We start from the raw sequence: 5,404 nt of genomic DNA, 5'->3' as shown, positions 1-5,404 counted from the left end.
ATGTGACTTTGTCAAGTAGCCAGTGTTGTGTTTCACCATTCTATCTGATGTATTGTCAGTTTGTAATGTTGTTATTAGCCCAACATTATTGAGGACATTATTATTAGGATGGTGCAGTAATGTTGAGATGCCAGTAGGTGGAGCTCTAGTCTAGAACACTGCAGTAATGTTGAGATGCCAGTAGGGAGAACTCTAGTCTAGAACACTGCAGTAATGTTGAGATGCCAGTAGGGAGACCTCTAGTCTAGAACACTGGAACCTTCAGTATCACTTTGATGCAGCTGATGAGGAGTGTAAATTGAATGTGTTTGTAGAATAGAATGAATGACATCATGGAACTGACCAAATGTAAATGGAACTTTGACCTGTTCCATGTAGAACTCAGAGGGACAAGGCAACACATTCTAAGATATTATAAACATTCCATATAGAATAGTCAACATATTGTTAACATTGTTCTGTATTTAAATAAAAGTGGAAATGGGGGACATTTTGTCCATTATAGAAATGTAGGGCCCATTTTAATACAGTAACCTCCCTTCTCTGACATGCTGTTCTGGTCCTCATGCATGTTAATGTCTTAAAGAGGAAGGAAAGGACAGTTCTGCATCAGCTACTTGTGTTCTACTATAAATATGTATCAACCACAGAACTGATACTTACTAGCAGTTCCCAATCACTACCAGTCAGTTGACTCACTGTACAAGACCTCTCCCCTTCACTTCACTCTGTAAGTACTCTTGACAATATCTGGAAAAATAGTTTTTGGTTATTTGTTTTAGTCATAAGTCATATACTTGAGGGTAATGTATCATTTTACTTCTTGTTATGTTTTGATCTGTGTTTTGGTTGTTACATCAGGGCCAGTATTCATAAAGTGTCTCAGTGTAGGAGTGTTGATCTACATAGTGATGAGATGATTAACCAGGGTAAAATAGACATGCAGACAAACATTGTAACATTGCAGTGTGTGTGTGTGTGTGTGTGTGTGTGTGTGTGTGTGTGTGTGTGTGTGTACGCATGTGTACGTGTGTGAGAGTCACTTGCTGTTTAGCCTCACAGCTTGGGGATAGGAGCTGTCATTGAGCCTGGTGGTCAGTCTATAGGCTGCTGTACAGCTTGACGGATCGTAGAGGATTGAACATTTATCCTCCTATATTTGGGGTTCTGAGAATAAAACAGCTTCAGAACATTCAGAAATATGTGTTTACAGTACTACAGATCTGTTCAATATGTTGTTGTTGTTTATAATGATGGTGATGATGGTGATGGTGATGGTGATGATGGTGATGACTTTACTGTATCCATTAGGAAATAGTTTTTGCATCATACTACATGTCATCTTAAATAGACAGATGTAGACAGACATGCAACACGTCACACACATTACATACATAGTGCAGTAGACTTATAGACAGTATTCATATAGACAACCATATAGCACAATACAACACAACACAATATGAGCCTGGTTCATTTTCAGTAATGAGGACCTGTACCTCATTTACAGTTTCTACTTCAATGTATCAGGTGGAGTTATTCACCAGCTATAGAGTGATTTGTTGTTTATGTTTCTAAGACTGCAGGGTGGGAGATGCAACAATGGCCTTGAGAACAGCAGGAAGTGTGTTGGTGGTCTTTCTCTGGTCTGTAGCAGGTATGGTCTCATTCTTATCTTTTAGTTGCTCTGTTTATCAATCTACAGACATTTCTAAAAGGATAAGAATCATAATGTTATTCTGGTGTGTTTTGTTAGGAGTTTCCACTTCACTTAAATAGTTATCTTTCACACTTCACTGAGTGATGCTTATCTGTGGTTTCCATTCACACTCAACTCAGCAACTATGGCAACAATGTGGACAAACCCTACTCAGTTTGAAATTGGTCCATCTTAAGGTGAAAAACTAAATGCACAACCCTCCACAGAGTTAATCATATTTTCACACGACTCTCCCCACATAATCAACTCAAAATAATGTTTACAACCACAAATAACAATAAATGTAGCGACTCAATTTTGGGGGGTAAAGCTGTGTTCAATTGGTTGTAATCTTACAATTCCGATAACTCCATGAAATACATAATTCTACCATTCCAATTTACAATATAATTTAAAAACAAAATACCCTCTTCAAACATATTTTCCATAAATACAGGTATTTTATCAACCAGTTCAACCATAATATTTGTTGTAATATTTGTTCTATCTTTTCTGGGGGATGAAATTGAAATTGTAACCAGCTGTGCAATGCTTGTTTGAAAAAGACAGATACTTTGAAGAAGTTTTCATTTTAAATTCATCGAAAGTTAGACATGGCAATCTGCACAAAGACAAAAAGGCCATTTATTAACAAGGGATGAGTTTTTCTTAGTAATCTACTTGAGAACCATTTTGGGTTCAAGTAAAACTTTTGTATAAGTGAAGCTTTTAGAGAGAGTTTTAGTGCTTTTATATTTAATAATCTCAACCCACCCAGTTCATATTCATTATATAGCGACTGTGTGTTTATAAATGTGAAAATTGACTTCGCCACTTCAGCATGTTTTTGTGGGACAGTTAATTCCACGCGGAGTTATTGGCCAGAAGGTTGAGGGTTCGCCGACCACCACGGACGAGCTCACTCTCCCTGTTTCTTTACACTACGATCAGAGCCGGCTGCAGACAATGATCAGCTAGGGGGGAAATCTGATTTTCAACATTTTGATGCCACCTTTGTATGTACAGTATATAAAATAGCATGCGACAAATTTTCCACCAACAGGTTTCTGTGCCAATGCACCACACAACCAACCAGCATAATGACTTCGAGCACTTCAATACCATGTTTTGCATTTTTAAAACCACAATCAATACTCGATCTCAGTCTGGACAAACAGAAAATACATCCTTCCTTACCTTGTAGTCTTACCCAGTATTGAAGGCTTGACAATCTCTGAATGTCATTCAACTTGTTGGTGTTTTGTGACAGATTTCTCTTTCCATTCATCAAATGGCTGCTGCACAGGTTGGATTGATTGATTTATTTTATTGATCAGTTAAAGAAATACAAAAACAGAGTTTTTTAAAAGTGACCAGGATTGTTGTTTTAAAGGATTGCACAATAAAGTCGGGGACTTATTTCCATTGTGGTCCCTATGTTTTACATAAATACATATACAATTACATAGATACAGACACATTACATAGATACAGACACATTACAGAGATACAGGCACATTACAGAGATACAGACACATTACAGAGATACAGGCACATTACAGAGATACAGACACATTACATAGATACAGACACATTACATAGATACAGACACATTACATAGATACAGACACATTACATAGATACAGACACATTACAGAGATACAGGCACATTACAGAGATACAGACACATTACAGAGATACAGACAAAAAATGCTCAACCTCCAAATAAGTTTAAGTACAATTCTTACAAGCCTTTGGCTGGTCTGTAACTTATTCTTCAGATGTTTGGTGCTGCTGGTGAACCATGATGTGCAGCATAATCAAAGTGAGACTGTACTAGCGCATTTGCCAGAGTCTATAAGGTGTCTATAGTCAGGTTTCCATTCAATTTGCAATACATTTTCATGAAAATATTTTAGAATCTGCATAAAAATAGTATGCACATTTTTCCATCATAGTTGTGTTTCCATCAAATAGATTTTTGCAGATAAAAGTCCATCTCATTTTCAACTCTAGAAATATTTACAGGCCTTCTGATGGTTTTGTGACAAATAAATGTTGTGTTATATAGTTGCTAGAGGAATTTCATAATTCCTTTATGTGCTCATTAATTAAAATCACTCTGTTTCTAAGAATTTGTAAGATCCTTATTAACATAAAATAGACAGGGAAGAGTCTTATTAAAAATAGATAATAGTATTTATTCTCGGAGCACGCTCCCATTTAACCACAAACAACAGTTGATATACAAAATATGACGTCATTGGTTACAGAATAAAGCTCCTCCTCTTGACCAGGATAAAAACAGGTTCAAAAGTTCATTCCAACTCACCAGCGCACACACATGACACACAATATCATTTATTCTCCTAAAGGCTCACTATAATGTATTACCACTTTAGCAGACAACCCAAGATAATGGAAGACCTAAGAAGTTACTCACTGCCTTATCTAAACATCTCAGGGCTAAGTTGGGTCGGTTCAACCATAGTTTAACGATCCTTTTGGCTTACTTTATAACCCACACCACATACCTCTCTAACTAAGTTGGAATGGTGTTTATTATGTTTTAATTACTCCTTGTTCATGCTACATAATCCCTTCCTTATGAATTAACATTATTAATCAGATATAATAATACAGGGTTGAGTTCAATTAGTTATAGGTTTATCTAAATGTAGTCATTGTTTAGTCATTACACTTGACATGTTTGTCAATCTACAGGCATCAGTGTGAGCCAATTGGCCTTGGCTTAATTCTGAGACCATTGTGTTGTGTGACTGTGTTTCAGTGGTACTGGGTCAGGATGGCTGGAGTGTAACATACACCACTCAGAGTATCTGTACCTTGAAGGGGTCAACAGTGGAGCTGTCCTGCTCTTACACATATCCCAGTGGTTATACAGTCACAACAACCTTCTGGTTCACTAAAAATGATGCTGCGGGTCCTGTAAGTCTGAGTGATGACACAGACTACAAAGGACGTGTGACATACCGTAAGGATAAAGAGAATGGTCACACCCTGTCAATCACAGACCTGAGAGAGAGTGACTCAGCTACGTACAAATTCAGATTTACAGATCAGACTGGAGGATGGAGATATACTGGCATTCCTGGAGTCACTCTGTCTGTCACAGGTACAGTTACATTCAATATAGTTAAACTGTTGAATTCCATTTAGTTCAGGAAAATGTCTTGGTTTGTATTTATGTTTGTATAACATAGGATTTCCTTCATCTTTGTATTAGAGTGATAAGTCCGTGATAAAGGGATTTACAGTGATATTGTTTTTTCTCCAGGTCTTCAGGTGAAGGTGACTGGTGAGACACTGACCTGCAGCACCACCTGTACTCTGACTGACAACCCCACCTACATCTGGTACAAGAACGGACACAAAGTAAAGGAGGACACTTCCAGCCTGTACTCAGACTCCTTTAGTGATGCAGACAGTTACTCCTGTGCTGTAAAAGGCCATGAGGATCTCCTCTCTCCTACAGTGTGTGAGTGTGGACTTTTTAATACAAATTTCTTATGAATACAATGTTGTTTAAAGTTGTGATACTGAATATTGATCATTAGTCTATTCAACATGTTGTTTTTTACTTTTACAACATCAGTGTGTAGTAGTAGATATTGTAATTGAAGATTTATAGATTTATAAAAGGTGTTATATTGTCTTCTTGTCTTTCAGGTCAGAAGTGTTGGA

General features: G+C 37.1%; 1 long non-coding RNA gene across 1 annotated transcript; it reads left to right on the top strand.

Annotated features, from left to right (window-relative positions):
• The first annotated feature begins 689 nt into the window (after window positions 1–689).
• LOC120032529 lies at window positions 690–4,515 on the top strand. Its single transcript, XR_005473832.1, has 3 exons — window positions 690–730; window positions 1,580–1,657; window positions 4,491–4,515. It is a non-coding gene; the product is annotated as an uncharacterized LOC120032529 (long non-coding RNA).
• The last annotated feature ends 889 nt before the right edge of the window (window positions 4,516–5,404 follow it).

Source organism: Salvelinus namaycush, chromosome 39 (genome assembly GCF_016432855.1).
Source record: "Salvelinus namaycush isolate Seneca chromosome 39, SaNama_1.0, whole genome shotgun sequence".
Classification (NCBI taxonomy): Eukaryota; Metazoa; Chordata; class Actinopteri; order Salmoniformes; family Salmonidae; genus Salvelinus; species Salvelinus namaycush.
The sequence above is the reverse complement of the archived record's forward strand: the minus strand, read 5'-3'. Positions and strand labels throughout refer to the sequence as shown.